The sequence below is a fragment of the Chrysochloris asiatica genome, unplaced genomic scaffold (assembly GCF_000296735.1).
Source record: "Chrysochloris asiatica unplaced genomic scaffold, ChrAsi1.0 scaffold00155, whole genome shotgun sequence".
NCBI lineage: Eukaryota > Metazoa > Chordata > Mammalia > Afrosoricida > Chrysochloridae > Chrysochloris > Chrysochloris asiatica.
Genome location: NW_006408673.1, coordinates 673,725 through 692,065, shown reverse-complemented (window position 1 = coordinate 692,065; position 18,341 = coordinate 673,725). Strand labels below are relative to the sequence as shown.

Here is an 18,341-nt window from a genome sequence, read left to right as displayed (position 1 = left end):
TGTAATAATTCAAGAAAAGATAAAAGTGTCAATGCATGTACTGTGTAATTTTAAGTATAAAAATTAAAGACTTGCTGAGCTGGGCTGACAGAAGGAAGGAAGAATAGCAGCAGAGAGAACAGGTAGAAGAAGGCAGAAGGCAGAAGTGGCAGAGAAAGAGCAGAAGCAGAGGAAGAAGACAGAGGCAGTAGAGGCAGTAGAGGCAGAAAGAAGAAGCAGAGAGCAGGAGGGAGAAGGCAGAGGTCAGACAGCAGAGAGAACAGACAGCAGAGAGCAGAGGGCAGACAGCAAAGAGAACAGGAAGCAGAAGCTGGAGAGCATAGCCAGACAGCACAGCAAGTTGAAAAGCCTTTTGATTGTATTCATTCATTTCTTAATGATTCCTCGTATTCCCTGCGGAGAGCAGGAACTCCCGCAGACAACTATTCAGTTTTCATTCAGTGGGGATTCTACCTTCTCCCACACACTCTTTAATTAAACTCCCTCTGGAAAACATGTAAGCCAGTCGCTTGGTGCCTTTATAGCTCCCCCATTTTAGATAGCCATTGTCCCTATCAACCAACCCTGTACACAGAGAGGATAGGATTGATACTTGATGTGAAGGCTCCTTTCCTCTCCGTTGTTATTTTGAGCTACATCCATAAGTATAGGTCAAGTTGATGAATTTGTAGCAATTTACACTTGTTTCTTTTATCAAAAAAATTTTCTTTATCTTCCTCTAGTTGAGTTCTGATCATTAAGCCATCGAGGCTAGGTTGAATGATGTACAGTAATTTTTAATCCTCCCTCTTTTCACACTGTAATCTTTGGAAAGACGCCACTATGAGAAGACTATATTTAAAGAAAGAAAAGTTATGTCCCACCTCCATGAAGGTAGAGTATTTACATATGTTATTTGCATAAGGGATTTGCTTCTTCTCTCCCACTTATAGATCTATTTAATCATTTATTTGTATTGGTATGGATTCATGCATATTTATTTTAATACTTTGGGTTGTAATCAACTGCTACTTTATTTTGTTGCTCAAAAATTGTTCCAGTTTTGACTGTTGGGAGCTCTTTCAGTTGGCTTCTGTTTCCCTTTGATATACTCCATCATTGTGGGAATTTTTGAGCACTTCTTGACTTTCTGCACTGTGGGTATGCTCCAGGCTCATTTTGTATATTTCCTGTCCTGGTAGGGTCCTGATGAGGCAGTGTAGGATAAACACTATACTGCTAACCACAAGGTCAGTGGTTCAAACCTGCTAGCCACTCCTAAGAAACCCTGTACAGGGTTGCTGTGATTTGGAACTGACTTGAAGCCATTTAACAACAATAAAATTATAGAAGCAGTCATTTCTCCTAGGAAATCTCGTTCCTTTTATTGAAAACTGATATTAGAAACTCAAGTAAGGGTACTACATGTGCTTGCTATTACTAAGGTATCTTCAGTTCTAGACTCTTTCAGCTGGCAGAGCATGGGAATATGTATGGATTTAATAACTTGTGCATATTAGGTCATTTTTTAGTAATAAATTTATTTATGGCGCCATACTGGGGGCCATGGGTAATACTAACAGTATAAAAGCCAGTTTTTGAGTTCAAGGAGTTACTAAACTGTTTGATGAGGCAAGACATGAACACACAGAAAGTTAAAGAGTAGAAGACCACATTAATAAAAAAGATGTCGCAACATAGTATATGATGAAGTGTCAGATGAATAACATAAGCTGTAGACTTTCATTATGTGTTTTATTTTCAACTCTTTAATTATTTCATGTGGTTCTCCAAAGAACACACCAGTGATTCTCAAAGTGTAGTTCCTGAACCAGAAGCATCAGCATTACTTGGGAACTTTCTAAAAATGCAAATCCTATGGCTTCACTCCAGACTTACTGAGTTAGAAACTATAGGTGCAACAACAGCAGGGTGGCCACATGTCTGACTTCCTCTGACTTCATAAGGACGAAGGAGAAGCAAACCCCAAATTAACCCAAGTCCTTTTCCTATGAAGTGGAGGTCAGACATGCCTCCTCCATCCTACAACTTTCTTTACCCTATTCTGACATCAACCATCCTTCCCACAGAATTCTCACTTCTCTGCTGTATTAGAGAATTCATGCAACGGTCACACAGAATTCAGAGACAATACTCATGATTATGGAGTTCATTAGGGAAGTTAACAGAGTACAAGTCAAGATCAGAAAAAAAGACACCAAAAAACACAGGATGCAGCAGTTTTCTAGTCAGGAACACTACTTCTCTGCTATAATGCAGCTATGCCTAACTGTAGTCTTTGGCCTCTCAGCCATGTGGCTCCTCCTTATCCTCTGTCCTGCTCTGGCAAGTGTTACAAAGTTCCTTTAGTATGTCTGCAAATGCCAGAAGGGCATTTAGAGCTACAAGCCAACTTTCTGTCTGTAGACACTCAGTTTTACTCAGTCCATGGGCTGGGAAGCTTGAAGCTGCTGTGTCTTCCTAGGTTGCTACCTCTGCTGCTGCTACTTTTCTGGGCAGGGATCTCATGCTCTGCCCATGGCTATTCTTTCTTGAAGGTCCTGGATCATCTGTTTCTGTTTTTGAGATGGCTCCATTTAAACCTAGTGGGATGGTAAAACTCCCAACCATTTAGTGGGAGCTTAAGAAAACTTGGATCAAAACTCCATATCAAGTAAATTCACAGTACTATAGTAGGCGCTCTGGTAGCGTAGTGGTTACGAATGAGGCTGCAAACCTCAAGGTCAGCAGTTTGAAACTACCAGCTGTTCTGCAGAAGAAAGATGAAGCTTTCTGCTCCCATAAAGATTTATAGCCTCAGAAACCCTGTACAGGGTCGCTATGAGTCGGAACCAACTCCATGGCACATAACAACAACAATAGTAGGCTAGGGCCCAGGCATTTATAGAGTAATAAGCTCTCTAGGTGATTCTGATAAAGGCTAATGTTTGAGAACCACTGCTCTACCAGTTGCCATTGAGTCAATTCCGACTCATGATGATCTTATGTGTGTCAGAGTAGAGCTATGTTGTATAGGGTTTTCAATGGCTGAACTTTTTTGGAAGTAGACTGACAAACTTTTTTCTTGAGGTGCCTCTGGATTTGCCCAAACCTCCACCCCTTCAATTTGTTTTTTTAAAATAATTGTTTACATCTCCCAAGACTTCAAACACTGCTCTAGGCCCATGGTTAACTTAAACTTGCAGCAGAGGAGAATGCATCTGCAGGAAAATAGAATTTAATAAGAATTTCTACTCTAGAGAGTTTGGTTGTTGGTGATTGTTGTGTGTCATGGAGTTGGTTCAGACTCTGAGTGACTCTGTATAGGGTTTCCGAGGCTAAACATCTTATGGGAGCAGAAAGCCTCATTTATCTCCCTTGAAGCAACTGGTAGATTCGAACTTCTGACCTTGAAGTCAGCAGTTGGACTCATAACCAATTACACTACCAGAGCTGTTTCTAGAGAGCTGTTGTTGTTAGGTGCCTCAAGTTGATTCCTGCTAATAGTGTTTCCAAGAGTGACTGGTGGGTTTGAACTACTGACCTTGAGGTTTTCTGCCCAGTGCTTACTCCAGAGAGCTGTAAGCAAAGTATATCTGGGGGCTAATGCTGGAACTGGCCACTAGTGCAGCTGTTCTATTCTTTCATTAATTGCCAAATCAAATACTAATGATCAACTCCTTTCATCCCTTGAGCCTTTGATATTTTGAGAAGGAGGTGGGGAGGTGGGGAGAGTGTAAGGGTTGTCTCTCTCTCTCTCGTTTTTAAAATTTATTATGAATTGGGTGAAAGTTTACAGAGAAGGGTCCTCTTTGAATTGTGTTAACCATAGCTTTGGTAGATATGTTTTTTTCATTGATTTTTTAAAAAAAGTAAATATCATTCCAATGGGTCTGTTTTGATGGCACCCTCTATCAGATAGGATGTCTATTTAGATGTTATAAGAGAATACCAAAATTAAAGTACCTTATACATGATAAAAGTGTGTTTATCTCTTACATAATAGTTCAGGCATAAACATTTCAGAGATGTATGGTGATTCCAAGATGTCAAGAGATTAGAATCCTTCTGATTTCTTTGCTCTCATGAATGTCTCCCTTCTTCCACATAGTTCAGTATATATCACCACCAAATCTTCATTTCTGTTAGCACAAAATGAAAAGAGAAGAAAGCATACCCCTTTCATTCCAAGCATGAACCAGAAGTTACACAGCTCATCTTTGCTCACATCCTATTGGCCAGAAATTAAAGACATGACTACATGTGTCTGCAAAAGGGGGACGGGGTTGATAACTGTACTCTTTTCTGAGTGGTCATGTGCCAAGGGAAAAATGGGGGTTTCTGTTGTCATAAAAGGGAGAACAGATATAGGCAAATAATTTTTATCTCTTTTACACATTGTTTTTAACTTTCTAGAGCTTCTATGGCTTCGTTTTATTTTAAAAATTCATCCATCATTTCAGTGGGCATTAGAGAGAAGAGAGAAACACTAATGATCCATTTTACATCTTGAACTTGAACCTCAACCTGTGACCTATTTGACTATCACTGCTTTTTCTTTCTTATTAGTTATTCTTTCACATGTTTGCCTAGGGGAGGGTGTTTTCTATTACTGCTGTTTGCTATTGGTTAGACTGAAGCTGAGCCATTCCATCTATTATGAATTGAATTGTGTCCCCTCAAATTGAATTGGAATCTAACCTCTATATTTATGGATGTAATCAAAAAAATATATGGTCATTGAGTGTAATAATGGAGTCCTGGTATGGTGCTTTAGGATAAGCACTGACTGCTAACTGTAAGGTCACCAGTTCAAACTCACTAGTTGCTCCTTGGGAATCATATACATGGTGGCTATGAGTTGGAACAAACTCGACAACACTAACAACAAAACCAACAAGTATAATATAGTCTTGGTGGATAAGTGCTCACTGCTAACTGCAGGTCAGCAGTTCAAACCTACCAGCTACTCCTTGGAAACCCTATACAGAGTCACTATGAGCTGGAACTGACTTGATGGCACTTAACAAAGTGTGATATGATCACCTTCCACATGTAATCTAAGGTGACATACAGATGGTAGCTGGCCATCTCCTTCCCTTCCCTTCCTATAAACCCACTGTCATGAAATTGATTGGACTCATAGTGACCTTATTGTTGTTGTTAAGTGCCATCGAGTCAGTTCCAACCCATAGCGACCCTATATAGGGTTTCCAAGGAGAAACTGGTGAGCTTGAACCACCGACCTTGCAGTTCAAATGACTTTGCAATCTGGTGCATTAACCCACAGCACCACACCAGGACTCCTTAGGACAGAAAAAAACTGTTTCTTAGAGTGCCTGAGACTGTAAATCTTTACAGAGCAGGCAGTCTCATCTTTATCCTGCAGAACAATTGGTGTGTTTGAACTGCTGACCTATGGTTAGCATCCCAGTGCTTACCCAACTGAACCACCAAGGCTCCTGCTCTGTTTTAACAAGGCCAACAAATGGAGGTATGGACTAGAAATGCAGCTATGTGTGTGAGCATAGCCTACCTGGGGAGGGCTAGAGTCCTTGACTGCAAGCCTCTCCAGAGTCTGTAATCCATTGACTATGTACCAAATCTGGTTGGGGAAGGAAGCTTGACCAATGAGGTGTGACACGTGAAATCTTGTAATTGCCTATGGTTGGGCCTGAAAGATCAGACATGGGATTTTGGCTCAGAGTTTGACTCCTTGACCTAGTTTCTTATATTTAAGTTAGGGCACTGTTATTGAAAAAGTCATGCCACAGGATCTGGAATGGCGATACATTAAAGGATTTAAAGGGCTTGGCAGTACTATAAACCCACAGTTCCCTTGCAAGCCCAACCAGCTCATCCTCCCAGATGGCATCACCTTAGAAGAGGAAGCCAGTCTTCATACCCTACTTCTATCCCACCCTTTATTGAACTTCAAGCCTACAATTGAAATCAGGTCCAGCATGAATTTAGGGATGAATAGAAAAATAAAATGCAGGCAGAGAAATCTTAAGACACTAAAAGAATTATGGGAATTTGTTAATGTCTATAATCAAACATGGAGATTAATGTGGAAATGACTTTTAAGAGTGACTAGTTCAAGGGGGCTTCAAAAGTTCATGGAAAAATTGACTGAAAAGATAATGGAATTTCCCCATGAGCTTTTTAAAAGTTCCCTCTTAAGGAAAGCATGTAATTTTAGAGTTGACTGATTTTATCAATATGTGTGCATTTATCAGAGTTTTGGAGTACTAGTATGGTACAATAGGATAAGCACTGGGCTGCTAACTGCAAAGTTACACCCACCAGTTCAAACCCACCAGCTGCTCCTCAGAAACCTACACAGGGCTGCTGTGAGTCAGAACCGACTCGACAGCATTCAGAACAACAATATCAGAGTTTCTGTTTAGTTTGTTAAATGGAACAGCTGGAATGATTTTAGATGACTAAAGCCTGGATTCAATAGATCCACACTGAATGAAATCAAGGTGTCAAAATTTATTTGGTATAATGTGGAGGAAAAAAAAAGGAAGACTTTGGAAATCGGGATTCTAGAGCGATTTTTTAACATGTTTTTATTGTGAATTTCATGAAGGTTTACAGGAAAGATCATCAGTTTTACATTCAACAAATCATAAACTTAGTTTAATCTCAATAATTGCAATCGTCTCCATGCAACAAGTTGTCCTGCTTCCTTCCTGTAGTTACTGATGTACAAAATCCTCTTTTTTTTTTTTTTTTTAACACTTTGCGGAATTCTTGTTAAGAAACATAGAATAATTGATTATAACATAGTATTTTGTAAATACCACAATAACAATGATCTTAGGTAGCAATCAATTAATATAAAAATAATAGTAAAGTATGATAAAGATACAGAATATTAGCAGTCTCAAACTGTTGTCTTAGAGAACCTTAATAATTAAAAGGTGAAAATAATGGACTTGTTAATAGAACTGATTTGGAAAGAAATGTACTAAATACCAAAATGAAAGTCTTAAAACCAAATACAATCAGTACATTTAACTGAACACAGGATATGTTACATCAGGAAAAGACTTTATTTAAAAACACAGAAAACCCACATTTGATCAAGGCTGGTCATTGTCCTTATTATAATAACTGAAGAGTTACAAAGGCAAAATGACACGTGAATAGAGGCAGTCTGCACAGCTGATGAGGACACTCCCCTGCAGTTACAAACATGCTGTCATGTGTCACTGAGAATCTCTTTCCACATTCAGCGCTGTGTTTCATGGCGGAGTCTCATGATCACAGTGTGGATGGAACATCCAGTTTCTGACACAACGTCTCAACTCTGAGTTGTGATACATGAGTAGAAGTAATAGCTTTCCCACGTTCCTCACCCTCACAGCGACCTTCTCCTCAGTGAGCAGAGCTCCTCTATTGTAGTGTGATAAGCATCTGAACCCTATGCTGCATTCGTTACATCGATAAGGGTCCTTTCCTTTTTTGAATCATGGTCAGTTTTGTGGAATCATGAGTAGTTCTTTACATTAACTTCACATTCCTCTCCACTGTGCACCTTTAAATATGAAACGAGGTCTGAGTAACAAACACACACTTTCCCAAGTTGTCTACATTCATAAGGCCTCTGCTAATCAACTATGAGTTCACTTGTTTAGTGAGGGATGGACAACTAGGATTCGTTTCTCCATACTCCTTACATTCACAGTGAGGGATGAGGCATCAACAAACACTTTTACACACTGCTGACATTCATATGGCCTCTTTCTAGTGTGGCTTCTTCTATGTCTAGTGAGGACTGAGGGCTGCCTGAACACTTTCCCACACTGTGTACACTCATTAAAGCGGGTCTCCACTGTGAGTCTATACACGTGTAATGTGGTGTGAGGAATCCCACACTCCTTATATTCATTGGGCCTCACCCCACTGTGAGTCTGCATATGTTTACAGAGGGATGAGTACCTACCAAAGATTTTCCATATAATTTACATTTATATGGCCTCTCTCCAATGTGGATTCTTCTATGTGTTGTGAGGCTTGACCCTTGAGTAAAGGATTTCCCACACTCCTTACATTTATAGGGCCTCTCTCCACTGTGGATTCTATGTGTTGTGAGGTTTGAGTGGTGACGAAAGAATTTCCCACACTCCTTACATTCATAGGGCCTCTCTCCACTGTGGATTCTTCTATGTATTGTGAGGCCTGACTATTGAGTAAAGGATTTCCCACATTCCTTACATTCATAGGGGCTCTCTCCACTGTGGATTCTTCTATGTCTTGTGAGGCTTGACTGATGAGTAAAGGCTTTTCCACACTCCTTACATTCATAGGGCCTCTCTCCACTGTGGATTCTTCTATGTCTTGTGAGGTCTGACCATTGAGTAAAGGCTTTCCCACATACCTTACATTCATAGGGCCTCTCTCCACTGTGGATTCTTCTATGTCTTGTGAGGCTTGACTTATGAGTAAAGGCTTTCCCACATTCCTTACATTCATAGTGCCTTTCTCCACTGTGGATTCTTCTATGTATTGTGAGGCCTGACTGTTGAGTAAAGAATTTCCCACACTCCCTACATTCATAGGGCCTCTCTCCACTGTGGATTCTTCTATGTCTTGTGAGGTTTGACTTATGAGTAAAGGATTTCCCACACTCCTTACATACATAGGGTCTCTCTCCACTGTGGATTCTTCTATGTATTTTGAGGCCTGACCATTGAGTAAAGAATTTCCCACACTCTTTACATTCATAGGGCCTCTCTCCACTGTGGATTCTTCTGTGTGTTGTGAGGTTTGACCACTGAGTAAAGGATTTCGCACACTCCTTACATTCATAGGGCCTCTGTCCACTGTGGATTCTTCTATGTGTTCTGAGGCCTGACTGTTGAGTAAAGAATTTCTCACAGTCCTTACATTTATAGGGCCTCTCTCCACTGTGGATTCTTCTATGTGCAGTCAGGACTGAAGAATCTCTAAAAGTTTCCCCAGACTCGTTACATTCATAAGGCATCTCTCCACTGTGACTACTTACACGTAGAGTGAGGGAGGAAGCCTCAGGAATTGCTTTCTTACATTCAGAAGGCTTCTCTAGCTTATGAGAGTTATTGTTTAAAATGAGAGATAAAGGACTAGTATGCAATCTAAAACATTCTTTACAGTTGGATTGATGACCTTCCAAAGGTGTCCTAACTGGTGGTGAGAAACTACAGAAAATTTCCATCAACTTGCTGAATTCATACCCTTCAATATTGGTGATTGCTGAGACAGGATTCTTGAGAGTCAACATACAAAGGAGGCCTTTTCCACATATTTTACATTCATGGGTATGTTTCACATCATGAGTGCTCACAGGCGTGGTCAGGTGAGAAGGACACCTGCAGTCTTCTCCACAGTCCGGACACTGACAGGTACTGCTTCCAGTGTGAGCTCTACTACGATTGTTCTCTAGGGAATGATCCAGGAAGGCTCCTCCATCCTCACAGCATTCAAAAGGATCTACTTCTGTGGGATCTACTTGGTGCACAGAAAGACCAGGAATCAGGCTGGAGGTTTCCCCACACTGGTTGCCTTCAGAGTGTTCACCCAGGTTCTCGTTTGCACCAGTTCTCAAATGTCTCCCCTGGTTGTCAAGGTGATCCTTCCAGCCATGTGATTCCATAACTGCACCGACTGAAGCCAGGTTTCTCAAGGTTTCCATGATCACGTCTCTGTAGAGTTTCCTCTGAGCAGGATCCAGCAAATCCCACTCTTCATGGGTGAAGACCACAACCACATCTTCAATGATCACTGTACCCATTCCCGCGCTCCACCTTCAGAAAGTCTAAGAGCAGGTCCCCGCCAGGACCCGGAGTTCCGCGGATTCAGGCCGAGGGACGGGAGTGGACGTGGAGCTCGGGGCACGTTGGGACGCGCCTCCAATCCTGGTCCTTTGTGGAGCGGAGTCGCAGGCTGGGCTCCTCTACCTGCTCCACGTGTGAGACCGGACACGGAAGGGAGATGGGCGGAGTCTGTGTGCGTGTCCCAGGGGAAAGGCCGACCAGGGTCCCCTGACTCTGCGGAACATGAAGGGCAGTTTACTCTGTAAGGACGCACACCACGTGACCCGGGGACACACACCACGTCACCAGAGGACCTAACGACATCTGCTGCCCTCCTACCTCTGACCTTTAGTCTCCAGGAGGGCGAAGAAGAGACGGGGGCGGGCGGGAGAGAGGGAGCAGGGCACTCGGCCCTTAATATGAGTCTGCGGGGCACCTGCGGGTGGTGGGGTGGAACCAGCAGCCGACGGGAGACGGAGTCCACACGTACCTGCCGTTGGAGTAGAAGGAAGCGCAATGACCCAGAATCCTCTTTTAAACTCATACGTTGTTGTTAAGAGTCGTTGAATAGGTTCTGACCCATAGCAACCCTGCATAGGGTTTCCGAGGAGCTGCTGGTGAGTTTGAACCACCAACCTTGCAATTCAAACCCACCTTGAGATCCAGTACATTAACCCACAGTGCCACACCAGGAGATATATATATATATATATATTCCACTCTTCCTCTCATATCCATTCAGCCTGTGTCTGTTTCCATGTATCGACATACATAACATTTATGTCTAGCCCCTCTAGCCCTTGCATACCTCCTTGTGTCTTCACCTATTTTCATCATTCTTCTGCCACTTTCCCCCTTTCTTGTATAATGCCCTCCCTGTCATCCGAGTTAACATGTGTCTACCTAGAGTGAATTTTTTTATGGACTGTGCACCCAATCACCCACCTTCCAACTCTGATTCCCCTAGAAAGCCTAGAAAATATGCTGTATTAAAGTTTAGATAAAACACATTGGCAAAATGGTATCATCTTTAGAAAGTGTTTTGGAAAGATAAATTTAGGAACTATTTGTAACTGTGGTTGCTACTGAGGACCAGTGCAACTGACATAAGTTTCATTTGCACTTAACTGTTAACCTAAAGGTTGGCGGTTTGAACCCACCCAATTATGCTGTGGAAGAAAAGGCCTGGTGATCTGCATCTGTTAATATTACAACCAATAAACTCCATGGATCAGCTGTACTCTAACATATGGGACATCATAAGTCAGAACTGACTTGATGGCAACAACTAACAACAACAGATTCTATGAGGATGAGAGTATCCAGGCATGATAACAATACCTAATATGAAAACTGGTTGTGGTTAGTATAAAAGGCAACACTTCTGGTAGAAGAGCAACTTGTAATCTTCAAAAAACAAAAACAAAACTCCAACCCATTGCTGTCAAGTCAATTTTGATTCAAAGTGATTATAATAAAATAAATCAACCATCTCTCTCACAGTACTCTCTGCCTCTCATCTGGCCTCGATAATTCATTGCAATGGCCACACAGAACTCAGGCACCATACACATGGATATGGAATTTATTAGGGAAGTTGACAGATAAGAAATGTCCAGTTTTTCCAGTCAGGGCAGTCTCTCCTCAGTTGTGTCGACAGGCCAGCTCTCTCAACTGTTACAAAGCTCTTTGAGGACTTCTGATAAATGCCCATAGGGCACCCCACCCCACTATAAGCCTCTGTCTGAAGAAACTTGGCTCTAGCTCCGTGGGTCAGTAAACATAGCTCCCCCATTTAAGTGCCTGGAGTCACCCCACTCTGTAAGCAAGTTTTCTATCCAAAGTCACTCAGCCTTGCTTGTTCTAGGGGCTGCAAAGCTCACCAGTGTGTCTTGCACTCTCTTTCTTGGCTCTGCTGCTGCTGCTTTTCTGCTACTCCTTTGGTGTCACAGCTTTCTGTCCCTGGGTTCAGTAGGTTCAATACACAGGGACCTTGGGGTCCAAAGGACATGCTCCAGTGCTCACTCTTCTTTGATGGTAGTGAGATTTCCCCTGCCTGCTTTTGAGATGGCTCGTTTTATACCCATATTAGAGCTTCAAGTTTTTACATTTACAATGAAGAACCAGCTTCTTGTCTTGTTGATTATTTCTATAGTTTTTCTGTTATCCATCTCATTTACTTCTGTTCTGATCTTCATTATTTCTTTTCTTTTGGTGATTTTAGGTTTCCTCTGTTGGTCTGTTTCTAATTGTTGGAGATGCTGTGTTAATGTGTTAATATTGGTTCTTTCTTCTTTTTGGATGTGTGCATTTATCACAATGAATTGTTCTTTCAGCACCACTTTTGCCGTGTCCCAAAGGTTCTGGTATGTTGTGTTCTCGTTCTTGTTTGTTTCTAGGAATTTTGTGAGTTCACATTTGATTTCTTCTACTACCCAGTCACTTTTCAGCAGGGTGTTATTCAGTTTCCATGTATTCACTTTATTTCCTTGGTCATCTTATTGTTGATTTCTAGTTTTATAGCATTGTGATCTGAAAAGATGCTTTGTAGTATTTTGATGTTATGGAGGCTTTTTTTGTTGCCTAACACGTGGTCAATTCTGGAGGATGTTCCATATGCACTGGACAAGAATATATATTGTGCTGTTGTTGTGTTGAATGCTCTGTACACATCTATGAGGTCAAGTTGGTTGATTGTGCTGTTTAGTTCCTCTGTAACTTTGTGGAGTTTCTTTCTTCTTTTCTATACCTTTTAGAAAGTGGCATATTAAAATTTCCCACTATAATTGTAGCTTTATCTATTTCTTTCTTCAATTCTAGTAGGGTTTGCTTCATATGTCTTGGTGCTCTTTCATTGGGAGCACAGATATTTATTATGGTTATGTAGTCTTGCTCAATTGACCCTTTGATCATGAGATAGTGTCCTTTTTTTTTATCTCTTATGCTGGTATTTGTCTTAAAGTTTACTTTATCAGAGAGTAATATTGCCACTCCTGCTTGTTTATTATTGCAGTTAGCTTGGTATATTTTTTTCCATCCTTTAACTTTTAGTCTGTTTTTGTCTTTATGTGTAAGGTGTGTTTCTTGCAAGCAGCATATTGAAGGGTCTTGTTTTCTTATTCATTCTGCCACTCTCTGTCTCTTCACTGGTGCATTTAATCCATTGACATTCAGTGTAATTATTGATGTTGTTTGTTGTTGTTAAGTGCTATCTAGTCGTTTCTGACCCATAGCGACCCTGGATAGGGTTTCCGAGGAGCAGCTGGTGCGTTTGAACCTCCAACCTTGCAGTTCAAATGGATTTGCATTCGGTGCATTAACCCACAGCACCACACCAGGTAATTATTGATAGGTATGAATTAATTGCTGTTATTTTTTTGTGGTGCTGTTTGTTCCTTTGTGCTGCATGCCTTCTTGTGCTGAGTAAGTGTTTTTTGTGCTATTTCTTGTCAGTTTCTTCTTAGTTTTCATATTTCCTTGTTCTGCTTGGATCTTTATTTTCATGGTAAGTTATGAAGTATTAACTTTCTTTGGGATTACCTTATAGCCTATTAATTTTTCCCCCCATTTAAGACAATCTATTGTATCCTGTAATCTACCTGACCTCCTCAACACCTGGATCTCAGTTTCCTACATTTTCTCCTTCTTTGACATTGGTATGATTTTGATCTTTGGTTGATCTCCCAGCTCCTTTGAATTCGTTGTTGTAATTTTGTTCTTTTCTGGACTCTGCTATCTGTTGTCTGAGTTTCAGGTGGTGTTGCCACGTCTGTCAATGCTTGGTTGTTGTCTGTTCTTGTTGGTTTTCAGTTCAAAGAACTCCCTTTAGGATGTTTTGAAGTGCTGGATTGGCTTTGACAAAATCTCTTAGCTTCTGTTTATCCTGGAACGTTTTGATTGCACCATTGTATTTGATTGACAGTTTTGCTGGATAGATGATTCTTGGTTGACAGTTTTTTTTTTTTTTCCTTTAGGGTTTTGTATATGTCTCCCCATTGCCTTCTTGCCTGCATGGTTTCTTCTGAGAAGTCAGAGCTTAATCTGATTTGTTTGCCTTTGTAAGTAACACTTCTCTTTTCCCTGGCTGCTTTTAGAGTTCTCTCCTTGCCTTTGATTTTGGAGAGCTTGATTATTACATGTCTTGGTGATTTTCTATTGGGGTCTATCCTCCCTGGGGTACATTTGGCTTGTTGAATGTTTATCTTCTCATTTTTCAAGATGTTAGGGATATTTTCTTCCAGAAGCTCTTCAACTATTTCCTCTGTGGATTTCTCTGATTCTTCCTGTTTTGGAATGCCAATAATTCTTATGTTGTTCCTCTTTATGTTATCCAGAATGAATATTAGACTCTCTTCTGATTTTTTATCCTTTTTTCTGCTTGCTCTTCTATCTTACCAGTATTGAGAGATTTGTCTTCCATCTCGCTTCTTCTGGTTTCCATCTCTTCAATTCTGCTCCTTTTCTCTTTCAGTGTATTGTCCATTTCTGATATTTTATTATTAATCATCTGGACCTCTTTTTGCAGGTTTTGAATTATTTCCAATGCTGTATCAATCTAGTTTGATTGTTCTTGCTCTTGTAGTACTTTCCTGACTTCTTCCTTGTTTTCCTCCACCCCTTTTTGGAGCATTTGGATTTGTTTCCTTAACATTCTTCTGATTTCCTTATCATTCTTCTGATTTCCTTTTCAGACAAATCCAAAACCTGCTCTTTCTCTTTTGGAAAGCTTTTGTCTGTCTCTAGCTCATTTGTCTCAGTTACTCTTTTCTGCTTTTGGACATGTTTTGATTTTTTTTTTTTTTGTCATTTCTAGTAGTTATGTGGGTTTTTAATGCTTAAATGGATGTTTATTGCTGTGTTATTAGCTTACTAGGTGTCTCCTGGTGGATATGATCAGGAGGTAGGCTTCCCTTTTCACATGTAATGCTCAGCAGCTGTTATTGGCTCTTGTCTCAATGGTGCAATATTATGGGGTATGCTTGTAGCTTGGCTATATGGCCATGATTGCTGTCTCTTCTCATGCAATGTAGGGAGAAAAAGGTCCCACCTCCAGGAAAAATGTGTGATCAAAAGGACCCAAAACAGAAGCAATATAGAAGCAGAGACAAAAACCACCACTCAAAAACAAAAATAAAACTATAACCAACTGACCAATAGCCTTTGCTTGCAGGTAAGTGTGTGTGCACAGTAGAAACCTCCAGCAGTGGTTAAGGGTGTCCCTTCATTTAGGCCCCTCCTCTAGTCAGCACCTTGGAGGTGCATAGGTAGATATTGAGAAGTTAATGGGAAAAAGATTGTCCACTATTTTTTTTATCTCTGAAGGTCAGTTAGGTATCTGTGTGTGCACAGTGTAGTTCTTGGAATAGCTGTGTCCATGTGTAGTAGTTGGTGTTGGCTCTTGCCTTTTTTGTTGGGGTTTTACAGAGTGTTCGCATGGTTTGTCTGTCAGGCCAGACCTGCTTTTCTCATGCTGGGCAGTCCAGAGTAAAGAGTCCCACCCAGGTCAACTTTAAGGCTGGGTGTCAGAGTCAGATGTCATAAGCAGCCACCAAAGATCAGCCCGTGGATACAATGGGGTCCTCTTCTCTGTCATGGGAAAACTGTGGGCTCAACATTGGATCCTTTTGGGAGTGTGCACCCACCCACCTGAAGGTGTCTGGGCTGGGCAGGAAGAGTGTGAGAGGGAAGGAGTGGAAAAAATGTGTAGAATTCTTCACACCTCTTTTTCAAATGTCACTATGTGGGTTTTAGTACCATATCACTGCATTAGTCTATCTGTGGCCCCGCCCTCTGAACTCAGCCTGGGCGGGAGTAGCCACAGGGAGAGTCCCGCATCTTGATTGATTCTGAAATTGTTATTTTTCCACCAGTGGGTGCGGGAAACTGACACCCTGCACCTTATATTAGATCAAGAGCTCTGTGAAAGCACCTTCTCTGAGTTTTTCGCACCTCCCCCATGGAATCTGTCCTACATGACTTTGCTTCTCCTGCCTCTAAAACTGGAAGTCTGTATTTACAATGAACTCTGTTAACATCTACAGCTGAATCATGTCACTCTATCAGGATCTTCTCCCACTTTCATACCCAAGCCCTTTAGAAACCCTGCAGCATTGCCATTGTAAATTGTGTCTCAATAAGTACTAAAATTCTAACTGTGATCTTGCTGAAGCCCATTGAATATGCCATGGGCTACCAAAATAACTAACACATTTGAATGATTCCTGGAAAAGAGGATGGCAAGACTACAACTCACTTTCTTTGGACATGTAACAAGAAAAGACCAATTTCTCAAAAAGGACATCATCCTGTTTGGTAAAATATAGGATCAGCAACAATGGGGGAAATGCTCAGTGTGATGGATAAACACAGTAACTATCAAATAGATCCAAACATATCAATGATGGTGTAGAAGGTAAAGGACCAGGAGGGCAAGTGCAAAGAGGCGAAAATAGTTACTTGAATATGGAGAAAGAGAAGTTGTGCAGAATGAACCACTTTTGACTTTTTGTGGAGGGATGAACCCATAAGGGGCAGCTCAAACAGTTAATACTTGCACTCAATCCCCTTTTCCTCTACTATTATATATCTGAGGACAAGGGTTTCTGCAGAAATGGTCCAAACAAATCAGTCTCCTAAAGCACAGAGAAGGGCAAAGGATAGAAGATGGATTTAGAGTGAAAAATGGTAGGAATTTAGCTTAGCATGGTGAAACAGGAAATATTAAAATTAATACTGTAACTTAAAATATTTGAATTCCCCAATGCTTCTATTACTGATTTTTTTTTCATTATGAGATGGAATGAGTTGGAAATTAGATGTTTGGGACATAAATTTGCCTAAATTTATATGATAAACAGTGTTGTTTATTTTTATTCTGTTCCTATATAAATATTAATGGTTTATATTTTTCTTGCTGGTGTGCTTCTGAAATTGGTTGATACATATTTCTATCTATACAGCCTCATCTTGCCTGTTTTTTAGGTAGAGGATATGATCCATTGTGATTTTTGAATATGCCCTCATTTTTATGTGACCAGTGAACTGGTTTTCTATAGATTTGACCCAATTATTTTAGCCATCTTCATGTTTGATTCTCATCACTATGGGTTGAATAAATTATGTGACCATCTGCACTGATTACATGGGGATTTGTATTGATAGAATCAGTGGTGCCATACCTGGTCACCCTGCAGAAACAGTCTTATCAAGAATTATTATTATTATTTTTAAATCAGTGGAAGGAAAGCTGCTGATCACTCAAATTCTTTTCCATTCAAATTTTCAGCAGCACTGTCACTAACCTCTTTTAAAGATGATACAATAAGACAGGTGTCTTGAAATAAGTGCTGTGCGTTTTTGGAGAGAGCAAATGGGTGACAACGTCCAGATCTGAAGTTTATAGCCACACTGAGCTGACCGCACTAGTTATCCTCAGGGAACCCAAAGCTGCTTGGCATGTGCTTCCTCAAAGAGGTGACATGAGAAAGAGTGAGAGCAAATTTGGAAACTGTAAACTTTTATGCAAAAATATACACTACAAAAATGAAGCTTGTTGTTGTTAAGTGCCTTCGAGTTAGTTCCAACCCATAGCGACCCTGTACACGCTGTACAGGGTTTCCGAGGAGCTGCTGGTGAACTTGAACCTCCAACCTTGCTGTTCAAATGGACCGTGCAGTGCAGCACATTAACCCGCAGTGCCACACCAGGACTCCAGAATGAAGCTTAGAAGTCTAATTTTATTCTTGTTATATAATTAATCCCTAAAAATTCTAGTAATAAACTGTTATTATATGTGGTGTGAGTGGTACCATTGTCTTCTTTTTTGGCCTTACAGAATGTGGATTTTAAGAAAGTATTCTAATTTCTTAATCAGATATTTTAAATTTGAAGGATTTTTTTTTTTTTTGGTATTGTATATACAGTTATGAATTCTTACATCTAGAAGGATTTTCTTTCTTTTTTTTTTTTTTACTAAAGATGGTGTGTAAATAATAGATATTTTTTTTCACTGTGGAAGCCTGCCTGTTAACATGAACTCCTATGTCTAGCTATATGCAGCCATTGACCACGGGAAAGCACATAACCCAATTTACCGCTGATTTAAGACTTATATAGTCTTCATTGGCAAATCTGAAAAGATTTGGAACCTTACAATTTATCTGTCAGTTACTATTTACACCACTTTTTCCTTTTGTCCAACAAAAAACCCATTACACATGCTTCTCAAGCTTTTTTATATCAGTATCCCAACTGGCAGAGGAGTCAACAGATACTTCTCAGGGGTCTGAGATATTACCTGAAGATACTGCAAGGGAGAAATTTCTACCAAATCTAGTATGTTATTTGAAAAATATATTGGAACTTTGAAATATACTATGTGTGTATGTATATTTATATCTATGTCTATACTAATATCTGCCCCATAGAGTTTTCTCGAAGGCACTTATCAACAACAATCTTTTTTTTTTTTTTTTTAATTAAATGTTTTTAATTTTGCATTGAGTGAAAGTTTACAGGGCACATCATCAGCTTCACATTCAACCATTCATATAGCTTGTT

At 40.4% G+C, this 18,341-nt stretch overlaps 1 pseudogene; it reads right to left on the bottom strand.

The window, feature by feature from the left end:
* Positions 1 to 7,477: 7,477 nt before the first annotated feature.
* LOC102839997 lies at positions 7,478 to 9,760 on the bottom strand (annotated as a pseudogene).
* Positions 9,761 to 18,341: the final 8,581 nt, after the last annotated feature.